We start from the raw sequence: 14,390 nt of genomic DNA on the forward strand, positions 1-14,390 counted from the left end.
ATGTAACTCACCAACTCCAGCTTGTACTTAAGATAGCTGAGTTTCAAGAATAAGGCTAGTAGCCTTTTCTAGTTGGCCCAATTTCTTATCATGTTCTTTGCTTTTAAGATATTGGCCCTAGCCCACAGGGATCTGCTCAATTCTTTTTCTTTCCAGAGGAAATAACCCAGGCCCTCTGTTTATTTTCCACAACCAGCTGGGGTTGAAAGCAGTTTTACTTAGCATAGTCTGTGTGCTGGCTCTTGACCTTGTAGCAGAGCAGCTCTCTCTTTATCTCTGGGGTTAGCCGAGTTTCAAATTAACCCGTTCCTAGACAAATTGCTCACACAGTGTCAGAGGCTTTTCTTTGTGATTAAAAGCTCCTCTGAGATATATGATCTTATCTAGATTGAAGATACCTTCTAATGGGCACTGTTTAGATGGATTTTCACACATGTAAAGATTCCAATTCTCTAAATACCTGCAGGTTTTAGGACCATAATGTACGTACATGGAACATGCTGGGGTACCCTTAGGGGGTGAGGTAGAATTTTTAGACTGTCTCTTACCCATTTTCCACTTACACACACAGAGAGGGTACCCTGTCCGCGCTAGCGGCTCATAAACTAAGAATCTCTCCCTACAGAACAGTCACACAGGGGAGACTAACAAGGATGACTGACTCTCCTACATCCCCTTTCAGCAAAGAGCGTTGGCTAGTCTCTGGGAGACACAGCGCCGTATACTCTAATTGCATCCAATGAGATGATCAGACTGTCAGTAGCCCACACGGAAAGGAAGCGGGGGGAGGGAAGATGGGTTCACACATTCCTAGACCCAGGCAGCTTCCTCGCCGGACGATGCCAGGCTGAGTCAGCCCACCGTGGGTCGGATCTCCTAAAGATCCACTAGTTACTGGGCTTGCGTTAGACTACTCCTGATCATTAGCAATCGCTTCACAGAGTAATCTGGGCGTCTTCCAGCAACGAACACTCACACAGATATACACACACACACACCAAGGCCATTGTTTCCTATTGCCACGATGCATCTTATCTTGCTGCACAGTCAATAAATTCAAATGGCATGAGCCCAGCAGAGACAGATATTCCCACGGACAGTTCTCCTCCCAGTGCAGCTCTGGGGCATATGATGAGGGATTTTTACAAGAGCTCTACATACAAACAGCTTCAGAAGCTACCCATTCGCTGACAAAACAGAAATAATTGAAGGATCATGTTGTAATTAAGTGATCCTTCTGGTGGCCACCTTTCCTGGCTCTCTAACTGATACTGAGGCCAGTCTACTGTACAAAATCTTTTCAGTTTACTCTTAGTCATTGGATCCAAACCAAATACCTTCCAGTTTGCTAGAATGCATTCTAGGGGCGTACACCTTGCCCTACTAACCTTACCCTGTCCTTGCCCCATACCATGGGCTTGCCCTTGACCCACTATAGGACGCTCTCTCGTCTAGTGGGAATTACAACGGCTGGGCGTCCCCAGCCTCAGGCAAAAGTCCACACCACTGGACTGTTCCTACCTTGTCCACAGGACCGGTTCCTCACCGTCGCCCGCAGCTGCTTCTCCACTATCTGAGTGCGTTGCACCGTTGTGTCCTCCAAGGTCAGCCTGACGCGTCTCTGCCGAGGCCCCCGGTAAAGGCACCGGTGCGCGCTGGGCATTGGCTGTGACCTTCGTCCACTGGCCATTGGAGGAGTCCGGGCAAGGCACAATTTTGCCTCGAGCCCTCCCAGGGACGCCAAAACTGTTGCCGGCTCAAAGAGCCCAAGGCGGAGCAACAGCAGGGTTCGTTGCCCGGTGTGCGTCGCACTAATTATCACACCAGGGTGGAGAAGCAAAACCAGGTTTATTTGGGCCCAAAGAAAGGTGCCAGGGAGAAAAGCCTTCTCAAATCCTGCACGCCCGCTCACAGGCGGGGTCCCAGCATTTATACCCCCCTTGTTTGTGTAAGCCTTTTGTTCGGTTTTCCCCCTCACCCCTCCCTTCCCAGCAACAGCTACATTAGGCATTACATTTCAGCGTGTTAGAAAAGATCTCATCCACAAGCTTATCTGTGGCCTTCACAGAACAAACGCATACAGATTTTCCTTCCCCCTCTCCCCCTCCTCCCCGCCGCTTCTGCTGTTTCAAACTCCTACATTTGCAAGCGGAGATTGCTGACAGCTACACATTTTGCTTACAGTCTGTTAGCATCTTAGGCTGGTTAAAGTTCACAGCATGTAAGACCTCTGGTTCACTCAGGCCTGCAGTCACAACTTTGGTTTACTCAGGCCTAGTGGCACCAACACAGCCATAGGTTCTTGTTATGCCTTTCTTTGCAAGACTAAAGAGCCCTTTAAATACTTGGTGTTTTCTCTCGCGAAGGCACTTGCACACTGCAATCAGCTCACCTCTAAACAGATTGAGCTTTTCAATGCCTCCTTATAAGACATCTTCTCCATCCCTCAAATATGGCTCTTTTCTGCACCCTCTCCAATTTTTAAAATGTTATTTTTGAAACGTGGACACCAGAACGGGATGCAGTGTTCCAGTATCAGTCTCACCACTGCTGAATCACCTCCCTTTCCAGCCTCTGTTTATCTATCCATGGATGGTGTCACTGCCTCCCAAGACTTGTGCAGTCTCTCAGCCCCATACAGTCCTTGGAAGGAACCCCCTTCAGTGTGACAGCCCTTCTTGGAGTCACGCTCTCTCGAGGGTAAAGGCCCCTCTGCCTCCGTGAGACCTGAGCATGCCTGTCTGCCATGGGCCCCTCAGGGAGTCCCCTCCCTCTGGACCCCGGGGCCTCTACTCCCAGAGGAAGAATGCAACCCCGTTGTCTAGACTGCAGTGATGCTCAGCCAGTGTAAAAGAGAGGGGTTTATTGAACATCTGAACACAGCACAGGAAACTCTCAGGGCCTCAGGCCTAACCTCCCTCTGCACAGTCCAGCTAGGTCTCTCCTGCATCCATGTGGGCTCTGGCTGTTTTCTCTCCCCAGTCCAGAAGTCCCCTCTTTCCAGCTAAGCATCCAATATCATCTTCCCACAAGCGTCTGTCCTTTGTCTTCTGTCCCAGAGAAACTGGCTGCCTGGGTCTCCTCTCTCTCTTTAGCGCGAGGGGAGGGGGAGAGCTGAGATTTCAGGCTGCTGTGTTATGGCAGGATTGCTGCTATTATTTGACAGAACCTGATAATTCAATGGCACAAACAGGGGAACGGGGCAGTGCTACAGAGTCAGGGAGTGAACTGGAGAAAATGCAGGAAGGATTTCTAGCAAGGGCGACGTGTAACTAACCAGAATGAAGACTATTCTCTGCCCCCCTCGTCTAACTCTGGGCCTGACTCTCTCCCGTGCTGAGGCCCCTTTCCCTGTCTCTGGCCATGTCTGGCGGCTTTATGCCCCGGTAGAGCCCCGAAGGTAAAGGTGTGATGTAGCCTCAGCCCCAACAAGACTCAGGCCCATGTCACTTTCATCCTGGGTTTCAGATGAGTGAGCCCTAGAAGTTGGGGGGCCACCGGTGCCTAGACCATGGCCCGGCCACAGAGGCCCCGCCCCTGCTCATCCTCTTCCCCCAAGGCCCCGCCCACTTGCTCTTCACTGCCCTCTGCCCCCTCCCCCAAGACCCCCTACCTGCCCCTCACTTCCCCCAAGACGCCACTCACCTGCTGCTTTCTCCTCTCTGCCCCTTTCCCCTAAGGGGGGCTGCCAGGGGGCCATGGGGCCAGGCACCCATCACTTTTTCCTACCTTAGGTGAGCAGGGGGTGGGGTCCTTGGGGAAGGAGGCGGAGCAGGGGCAGGAAGAGGCAGAGAGAGGGAGGGGGTTTGGGGGAAAAGGCTGAGCGGGGGTAGGGCGCAGGCTTTGGGGGGAAGAGGCAGAGGGGGGATGGGAGGAGGCAGAGCAGGCCATCGGGTTAAGAGGCAGAGCGGAAAGGGGTGCAGGTTGGGCCCCCACTTCTCTGGAGCTTCGCTTCCAGCACTCGAAAGATGACAATGGGCCCACGGAGGGGTGACTTGCCCCACATCCCCAGTGTTCCCCCCTGCATGGGTGGCTGTTTGGGGGAGGCTCAGCCGCCCCTGGCTAAAACACAAGCCTTGCTGTGAGCAGGATTTGAACCTGCGCAGGGCAACTCTATTGGATTTTGAGTCTAACACCTTAACCGCTCGGCCAGCACAGCTGTGAGCAAAGCAGCCCCCTAAGGCCAGAGAAACACCCAGGCCTGATGTCATCTGAACTGCAGAATTCAAACAGCAAACCTGGCTCCCAAAGCACCAGGGGGAATTTGGGGCTCTCGTTCCTTCGCCGTGTGGTTAAGCACCAAACCAGCACCCTCCTGTGGGGTCTGTCATTGTTCCTCTCCACACTGTAACCATCCAGATAGGGAGAGGTTCCCTGACCTGACCAAGGTCAGACAGTGAGGTAGAATCCAGCTCTGCCCCGCACCAGCTCCCGGCTCTATCCGCCAATTGACTGACTTTCTCGCTGGATTAAACTTTGTACTGGACTCTTTTCTCTATGTATAAACAGGACTAAGCCACAACTGGACTGTCCGACAGGAGAATGGGCCATGGCTCCCTTCCCCTGGACCCTGGATTTCTCACCACTTCAGAGAAACTTGTTAGTGGAAAAATGAATCACAGTCAAATGACTACAGATTATGAACAGTTTGCTGTTGCCTTGGCACATGGCCCCACCCAGCCTTTTCCCCTGAGTCAGGAATGATAATTTATTGGTTCACTCTGATTTGTTTCAGTTTTATGTTAGCATCTATTGCCACTAATTGGTCAGAGCCCGTCACTTCCGGAAGTCCAAAACGTTTCCCCCCTAGCTCCCGTTTCGGTACCTTTGATTTTCCTCAGTCTCCTTCAGAGCACCGGTTTTCTTGGCACCAATAACCAAGACTGATTTCCAGATCAGGAGACATGTCCTCCAGCTGCTGGAACTTCCCTGTTTCACACCTAGAAAGAAACAGGTTTTTCCCCATTAATCATTATCATATTTTATTGTCGTATTTTACTCTGAATTTCTTGCCTGTGACAAATGCTGAATTGAGGGTGTCATAAACAGATAGTTAAGGGTTAAAGTCTCTTTTACCTGTAAAGGGTTAACAAGCTCAGTAACCTGATGAACACCTGACCAGAGGACCAATCAAGGGACAAGATAATTTCAAATCTCTGTGAAGGGAAGGCTTTGTCTGTGTCCTTTGTTTGGATTGCCGTTCTCTTTTTGGCTTTAAGAGAGGCCAGACATATCTTCAAGTTCTCCAAGTTTTCCTGAAGTATTTTCTTCTATTCAGTCTAGTGAGTATTAGACAGGCGGACTAGTCTTATAATTTAATTTCTGCATTTGCAATTGTGTGTTGGCTGAAGAAATATCTTTATTTCTGTTTGCTGTTACTTTGATTATTCTGAGGAGGAGGGAGGGGAAGTCTCTCCAGTTCTTATAAGTTAGACCCTGTAAAGTTTTCCATCCCGGTATTACAGAGATCGTGTTACTTTCTTTCTTTCTTTTAATAAAATCTTTTCTTTTAGAACTTGATTGATTTCTTCCCTTGTGTGGATTTTCAGGGGAAGGGGAGGGGGGAAAAGTGAATCCCTCTTTGTTTGATTCAAGGAATTTGAATCCAGGTATCTCTCCCCAGGACTAGGGGAAGGGAGGGGGAAGAAGGTGGAGGAAATAGGTTATTTTCCTTTGTGTTGAGATTCAAGGTTTTTGGATCTGTGTTCCCCAGGGAAAGTTCAGGGGAACAGGGAGTGTGCTAGGCACTAAAAACCTAGCTGGTGGCAGCGTACCAGATCTAAACTAGGATTTTAGTTTAGAGGAGTCCATGCAGGTCCCCATCTTATGGACGCTAAAGTTCAAAGTGGGAAATAAACCTATGACAGAGGGACTGGAGAATGAGTCTCTGTGTATCCAGCCACAGAATAGCTGCAGCCCCAGCAATGGCTGTGCAAGCTTCCCCGAGGTGTCCCGTCAATGTGCTTTACCGAGACCAGCTCTGGGGACAGGATGAGTTCGGTCCCATGGGCAATTCACTCCTCGGCCTCCATGCTTTGATGGCCAATAGATTCCAGTGTTCCTGCTGGTCATTGTTCTGTGGCCATCTGCCCACCTGCCAGTGGACCGAGATCAGCTCCTCTCACACCAGCTCATTCCTCACCAGTCTGTGAATGGTCACCATGTCATACAGACGTTTGTTCACTCCTGCCGGGGACAGAAGAGAATCCAGTGCCCTGGAGGTGACAGGCCCGTACTGTGTCCCCAGTCAGGGCCACCGTCCCTGCCCTGGGATGGTGGCTGCTCTGGGGAGCTTACGCTGGCACCAGTGCAGCGGCCCCGCCGTTAGCTCTCGAGTGTAGCCGCTGAGACTCCCCACCCCCAGCGAGAGCCGTAGCCATGTTGGCAGGAGAAGCTCTCCCAGCGACATAGCCCTGCCCACACCGGCGCTTGGGTCAGCGTAATTGTGTCACTCGGGGGGTGGCTCATTCACACCCCTGAGTGACATATGTTCTACCGACACAAAGGGGCATAGACGCAGCCTGAGAAGAGAAGCGATTTAGAAAACAGATTTAGTTTTGTAGGAAATGCAGAAACCCGGGTTTGTAATAAACCAAAGGAGATTCTGACCCACGTGTCACCTTCACCACTTTGCAGTTGTGCCCTGGGACAGTTGTGTTGTCTCAGCCTGTGGCCAGACTAATGGCGTGTGCAGGGGGAGGAGCCACACCCCGTCTATGGGGCTTCTGACATCCTAGAGGGGAGAAAGGAGAAAAGACGCTCAGTCCCCCATGCCACTCACACAGGGGGCAGGAACTTCTGTGGTCATTTAAACAGGCTCCAGGGCCCCAAAAGAGTGAAAGGTGTTAACGTGCCCCTGTCACCGTCCAACACTGAACGGGTGAAACAAGGCTGGCGGTTTGGTAGAGAGAGACTTCAGCCTGCTTAGTGCCATGGCAAACACACCTCTCACATCCCTGCTAGTGTGTTACTGAAACACAGAGAGAAAAAGAGACAGAGTTAAAGCAATGGAAATGTAAAGGAGTCAGTAAGGCTTGTCTTTAACAGCATCCCCTGTGCCCTGTCTCTTTAGCTGGGAGAGTTTTTAGAAGGGAAGTTCCTTATGTGACGGTCTCTTGGATGGTTTTGAAGAAGGTATCAGCTGTCCTGGGGAAATCAGAGAGATCAGCTGAGATGGGCTGGAGCTGTCATTGTTGTGGTGTCTCTTGTTAAAGTCCAATCCCATTTCCTCGGTGGCAATGTTGTGTATTTGGTTGTCATGGTTTTTGTTCCTATGGCAACTGAGTTAGATTATTAGAGGATAGCCCGGCCGGCTTCAGCCGGTTGGGTGAGCTCTGTATCTGAAAATAATAACCCTACAAAAACTGGAAGAGTATAGCCTACGAGTTCACAAAGACAAGTGTGAATTCTTCAAGCCCTCTGTTGAATATTTGGGACACATCATTGATTCTGCAGGTCTTCATAAGGCCCCTGCAAAAGTTAAAGCTATCGTGCAGGCTCCCCCACCTCGAAATGTAAGCCAGCTGCACTCGTTTCTAGAACTACTGAACTATTATAAAAAGTTCATCTCACAGTTAGCTACACTGCTAAAAAACCACTTCATGAGCTTCTTGGGCAGAACAAGGCCTGGAAATGGACTGAAGCCTGTGATGTTGCATTTAACAAAGCCAAGGATGCATTGCTAAATTCTAAAGTTCTAGCGCACTTTGATCCATCCTTACCCCTACAATTGACCTGTGATGCCTCCCCTTATGGAGTGGGAGCAGTCGTGTCACACATTATGCCTTCGGAAAAAGAGAGACCTATTGCTTTTGCTTCACGCACTTTAAGCAAAGCAGAAACTAACTACGCCCAAATCGAACGTGAGGCATTAGGAATTGTTTTTGAAATTCGGAAGTTTCATCAGTACCTGTTTGGGCGAAAGTTTACTCTTCTCACAGACCATCAACCTCTGATGTCAATTTTTGGACCCTACACAGGCATTCCCCATTAGCTGCTAGTCGTATGCAACGTTGGGCATTGTTACTTTCAGCACACACGTGCTGCGGACCCTAAGCCCATGATACTTTCAGGTGCAACAACACCAGAAGTTCGCCGTAATCCACCTAGAGACAGAAGGCCTCCTCATCGGATGGATCTTTAGCTAGGGTGAACCCACGGTTATGGGGCAAAATAATCCCCAGGGTTTAGCCGGGAATGGAGGCAGTCTACCCTCCTTCTCCAGTCTAGTGTGTGTTTTATTTAGGGGATGTTCTTATTAGAGGGGGAGGAATATGTTGTGTATTTGGTTGTCATGGTTTTTGTTCCTATGGCAACTGAGTTAGATTATTAAGGGATAGCCCGGCCGGCTTCAGCCGGTTGGGTGAGCTCTGTATCTGAAAATAATAAAATGGTAGTTTTGTTAGCTGTCTGCTCTCTGGCCTCAAGTGATTTCTTCCTAAACCGGCTGCCCCCAAGGATATAACGGGCAAGATAAGGCAAACGCACACAAACGGGGAAAGAAGAGAACAGCAAAGATAGAAGATGTAGCTTCTGGCTCTGGCTCTGCTGTTGACTTTGTCTTGCAGCTTCATTGTCATTAGCAGTAGGCAGAGGAGCAAAAGCCATCTCTCACTGTGCCTTAGTGGGTCACAACTGAGAATACCAAATTCAGGCCAAAGTGCTGAGAAATGGGGCAGACATACCCCCAAAATGGTGATTTTGCTCCCATAAGATAAATCAAACCAGCAACAAAAGTTAACTTCTGTTTCACCACACTGGCTAACGAGAAGTCAGAAAAGCAGCCTCTTTAGTCATTCTAGGCTTTATATCGCTACCAAAACCACGGAAATTACTGATGAGTGGTTATTGGAACCCAATTTCATCAACCGAAAGGGTTCTTCTGATCTTAAAGGACCAGCCACATACCCAGGTCAATAATATACAACTCAGATCTGAGCTCAGTAATCATGCTATTGCCAGCCCTTTAGTATCTAAAATATAAAGGTTTATTTCTGGAAAAGAAGGAAGGTGAGAGTTAAAATTGGTTGAAGGAATCAAATACATACAAGAATTGCAAAGTTCTTGGATCACGCTTGTAGCAGTGATGGAATAAACTGTTGTTCCAGGACAACCGGTTCTAAAAAGCTTTTAAATTTAACAAAGGCTCAGGCAGCTGTTCACCCGGCCCCCGGCCCCAGCTCACCTCCCCCTCTCCCCTGAATGCTCCGCCCTCCTTCTCCTCCCCTTCCCCTGCTTCCCGCAAATCAAATGTTCACAGGAAGCCTGAAAAAAGCAGCAGGCAGGTAAGTCGGGCGTGGGGGCGGGACGGCTCCCCCTGGCCCCGGCCGAGCGCCCCAGCCCGGTCCCAGCCAAGCACCCCCGGCTCAGGCTGGTCCCGCCTGCGCGGCTCAGACCCGGCCCAGCTCGGGCCCCGCGGCTGCGGCGCCGGCCCAGCCCGGGGAGTCGGGCCCAGTCCCGGCCCCAGGCAGTGTGGTAAGGGAGCAGGGAGGAGGTGTTCGGTGGGTTGTGGAGGGCTGGATAGGGTTCGGGGTGGTCAGAGAGCAGGGAACAGGGGGATTGAATGGGGGCAAGGATCCCGGGGGGCAGTCAGAAAGGAGCAGGGGTTGGATGAGGTGGTGGGGGCACTTAGGGACAGAGAGAAGGGGTGGTTGGATGGGGCAGGGGTCCCGGGGGGCCATCAAGAATGAGAGGAGGGATTTGGATGGGGCTGCAAAGGGCAGTCAGGGGAAAGGGAAGGGGGGGATGGGTCAGGAGTCCTGGGGGGAGGGTGTCAAAAAACATTGGGGGTTGGATGCGGCACGACCCCCTCGGGGGGGGGGGCACGACCCCCTTGTGCGCTGAGGAGGAGAGAACCGGTTGTTAATATTTTGGCAGCTCATCACTGCACCAAGGGATTTAGAAGTTGTGATGCTGAGTGTTGCAATACTAAATTTTTTGATGCCTAGAAAGTCACAGGAACAGTGGTGAGACCCATAAAGCCTGATTCAAGTGCCTAGGACAGGGGTGGGCAAAATTTTGGGCCGAGACCCACATCTGGGTGGGGAAATTGTATGCAGGGGGTTGGGGTGCGGGAGGGAGTGTGGGGTTTGGGAGGGGGTGCAGTGTGCAGGAAGAGGCTCAGGGCAAGGGATTGGGGCAAAGGATGGGTGTGGAGTGTATGAGGGGGCTGAGGGCAGGGGGTTGGGGTGCACAGGGGTGCAGAATGCAGAAAGGAGCTCAGGGCAGGGGTTGGGGTGCAGGAGGAGTGTGGGCTGCTGCAGGGGGCTCCAGGCAGTGGCTTGGGGTGCACAGGGGTGCAGGGAGCTCAGGGCAGGGGGTTCGGGTGCACAGTGCATGCAGGGGGCTTAGGGCAGGGATTGGAGGCGGGGTGCAGGAGGGGTTCGGGCTCTGGGGTGGCAGCAGCATGCTTGCCCTGTCCCCGGTCCCATGCTGCTCCAGGAAGCGCTGCGGCCCCTGGGGGAGTGGGGGCAGAGGGCTCTGCATGCGCTGCCCTGGCCGCCCCCAAGTACCTCCCCCGAAGCTCCCATTGGCTGTGAGTCCCTGTTCCCGGCCAATGGGAGCTGTGGGGGGCAGTGCCTGGAGGCAAGGGCCTGTGGGCCACAGGGACATGGTGCCAGCCGCTGCTGAGAGCGGCATGGGGCCCGTGGCGCTGCAGGGGACAATCCCGCGGGCCGGATCCAAAGCCCTGAGGGACCGGGGCCAGCCCATGGGCCATAGTTTGCCCACCCCAGCCTAGGACCTAGTTTATACAATAAATGAGGAGAGAGAGGAGCCTTAGAATTCAATGCACAAAAGCCAGTGAACTAAGTGGGGAGAAGCCTAAGCTTGCCAGAGGTGTAGCGAGCGCCCTCCGTACCCTCCGACCGGAGGGGGGCCCCACAAGGAAGGGGGCCCCTAAAAGTGGCAAAAAAAATGTAAGGTATAACTAGGTAAGTGACATTTATTGACACTATTGCACAATCCATGTCGGTTTTACTGACAAAACCGTGAAGTCATTATGATACATCATAATGCTATTGGCTACATCAGTTGTCTGTCAGTCAGTTTCGAATTTTAGTTGGACCCATTCAAAGAATGTGTATTTGCGTTCATAATGGCGGTCGGCGGATAAATGTTATTAATTTAGTTGTTTAGTTTTTTATTGTTTCCAACACAGAAGCATGCTTTGTGATGTCTAAGAGAGGAGCTAGTAAACGTGCTTTGTGATGTCTAAGAGCGGAGCCAGTAAACGAAAGGCAGCAAAAGATGCCGAGAAAGAACTTGAGAAAATTCCAAAGTTGTCAACGTCTTTTGCGCTGCAATCCAACGTACAGGCACAGGCACATGAAACGGACAGCGCTAGCAGCGATGAATCGTATCCAGAAGTATCCAGAAGTGCTTCAAGTGAGGTCGAAGGTGAAGCCAGTTGTTCTACCAAACAAACTGTGACAGATATTCCAGCTGCTGCCGGGAAAGAAGTATCTGAATCTGAACCACTGACTGATGATCCAGGAGATTGGCCGTCTATAATATCAGACAGGCAAGTGTGTGACATTGTTGCACATGGCCCACCGCAGCAGAATGAAAGTTACGAATTTCCATTTAATGAGGAAAGACGGAGGTTCACAAGTGCTCATTTCTATCGAACCATGGCAATGCTGGGGAAGGGACCTCTTCTAGTCAGTGTTATGTGCTACATTGTAATACAACTGTAAGGGTGATTTAAACAACTTGGTTCCGGGAACCATTGGGCTGCCACCATGTTGGGTGGTTATGAGCTAGGAGGCTCTCAGCTTTTATTACAGTGCTGCACGGTGGCACGTGCCTGTAATCCCAGCTATCTGAAAGGCTATGGTTGGTGGATCGCCTGAGCCCAGAGGTTCTGGGCTGTGGTGTGCTATGCCAATCAGGTGTCCGGAGCGCCTGGCAGTTCTTTTTTGAATCCTGTTATAATCTTGGCCTTCACAACATCTTCTGGCAATGAGTTCCACAGGTTGACTGTGCAGCGTGCGCTAGTTTGAACAAAACATCCTCATCCATTATCCTGTCATCCCATTCTTATCTTATGAGGGGTCGGTGTCTTCCTGTTCAATCTCTTGGGAATTTGTTTACGTTGTTACTTGAGTAGTGTGTTACTTTGAGTAGTGTGTTGTAGGCCTTGGGCTCTGGCAAGGCCTACAACATACTACTCAAAACGGCATCCTCACTAGAAAATTTAAGCTCCAAAGCATTTATTGCTCTGAAATATCAAATTCCACTATCATCAGTTAAATGTGCCAGCCGTCCACCCCTCTTCCCAGGCTGCTTAATGTTCCCTTCTCCCTCTTGGAGCCCGCCCTGTACTCAAGATGTTTTAACCTGTGGTTAAAAACAAAACAAAACAAAAAACTCATTGCACGGCAGTCATGTTTATTGTAGTGGCAGATATAGAATGAGAAAAGGCAAAAGAAAAAAGTACTGTAGCTCCCAGTTGGACCAATGCTTCTCACTACCGTTACATATTATTAGGTAAATTGCTCAAATTAGGCTACAGAGTCATTTAAAAATGCATAGAGATTTTAAGGCATTTGTGGCTATTTCGACTCATACCCTCAGCATGGTAAACCCCTTGGGGGCACAGAGCAATTACTGCAATAAGTGTATTTTGCAGCACACTTTGTGCTGGTCTGCAATTGCTACACAAGAGATTTTAAGGCAAAGAGAGGGCTCTATTTTTGCATGCACATTCTGAGGCAATGCAGCTTTCTCAGGGCTACCCATATAAGTGGTGGTTCCTTTCCACTCCTGCTCCAGATGTGGGGGCACCATCCTGGCAAACTGCAGGGCAGCAGAACGTCCCAGTTTATCCATTGCCTTTTTGAACAACTTCCTCTGCCTCCAGGGGGACACACCTTAGAGGATCGTCCTCCAACGTAAGGACCTCCTACAGAGTCCCACATGCAATTACAAACCCACTCTCTGCCGTTCCCCCACAAATACCCATCCAGCCAGCTCCCCTCCCCAGCCCACAACCAGGATTGATATAGGGGTCAGCAGCAGTTCTCAACCAGGGGTCCGAGAGCCCTGAGGGGCCAGAAGCAGGTTTCAGAGGATCCGCCAAGCAGGGCCAGTGTTAGACTCGCTGGGCCCAGGGCAGAAAGCTGAAGCCCTGCCGCCCGCAGCCTCGTCATCTGGGGCTGAAGGTGAAGCCTGAGCAGCTTAGCCTTGTGGGGCCCCCTGTAGCATGGGGCCATGCAGAACTTCCCTGCTTGCTACCCCCTAACACTGGTCCTGGCTTTTATATGCAGAAAAATAGTTGTTGTGGCACAGGGGGGCCATGCAGTTTCTATAGCATGTTCAGGGGGCCTCAGAAAGGAAAAGGTTGAGAACCTCTGCTATAGAAGGTGGAAAACGTCTCACCGTCCCTAGGGTCACCCCCGACTGTGAGGAGCCCATGGAAATGGAATTCCAAAATGGAGTAAAAAGCAACATTTGATCTTTGTTGCCATGGAGACGATAACTGGGACAATACTTGTGCTGTTGATCAGCCTCGCCCCCACACCTTACACTGTGACACCACAGATGCCACGGACAAGAGCGTGGTCAGTTGCTGAAGTTCTGGGAAATCTCTGAGCCAAGGGGAAGAGACAGAGGACATGCTCAGTGACTTTGTGGCTACATCCCAGCACAGGCAGAAGACTGAAAAGTGGAGGGATAGTTGCCTTCACCATGGTATTGACTGGAAGAAGTAGAGGGACCAGCTGAGAGAACACACTGACAAAGACAACTGGCACATGCAGGCACAGATGCTGGAGATGACTCAGCGGCAGATAGCTCTGCTGGAGAACAGTGGGGCTAAAGTTCACAGCCACCACCCCAACCTAGCCATGTGCTGTAGCCCCTTGAGAACTCGGTAGTGGGAACACTCCTTTGCTTCCCCAACTACACAGGACAGGACTTTCCTTTGCCATCTCACACCACGAGACATGTAGAACGGTTCCCCCCATCTCCAAACATATTTATGACCCCCATCGGCACAAAGTTGTGCACTCAGCACTTTCAGCATGTCTGCTGCAGTTTTATTGTTTCAAAGTTTGTGCCAGGCTGTTTTCAACAAAGGTTTTTATTTACAGCTATTTGTTATTTATTTACAACAGAAAAGTTGCATAAAATCCTTGCACAAAGCACAATAAAATCCCACACAAAGCACAATAAAATCCTACATAAAGCACAATAAAATCCTACATAAAGCAAAATTAAAATCCTACTACAAACTTACATATATTTTTCCCCACTACCCCTTCGCCTGAAAGGAGGAGAACAACACATCCCTGACCATGTGTCTCTGACCATGTGTCCCTGACCAATTGTGGCATTTAGCAGAGGCAGCCTCTCTGGCTGTTCATAACATTCACAGAGTCTCTTCACTT

At 50.6% G+C, this 14,390-nt stretch overlaps 1 protein-coding gene and 1 non-coding gene across 2 annotated transcripts in view; both read right to left on the reverse strand.

Annotated features, from left to right (window-relative positions):
• LOC123345053 (zinc finger protein 883-like) overlaps positions 1–14,390 on the reverse strand; it is a 902,586-nt gene that overhangs the window by 560,367 nt on the left and 327,829 nt on the right. The gene's annotated exons all lie outside the window — the stretch shown is intronic.
• TRNAL-CAA lies at positions 4,078–4,159 on the reverse strand. The gene has a single exon. It is a non-coding gene; the product is annotated as a tRNA-Leu (tRNA).

The sequence above is a fragment of the Mauremys mutica genome, chromosome 12 (genome assembly GCF_020497125.1).
Source record: "Mauremys mutica isolate MM-2020 ecotype Southern chromosome 12, ASM2049712v1, whole genome shotgun sequence".
Taxonomy (NCBI): Eukaryota; Metazoa; Chordata; order Testudines; family Geoemydidae; genus Mauremys; species Mauremys mutica.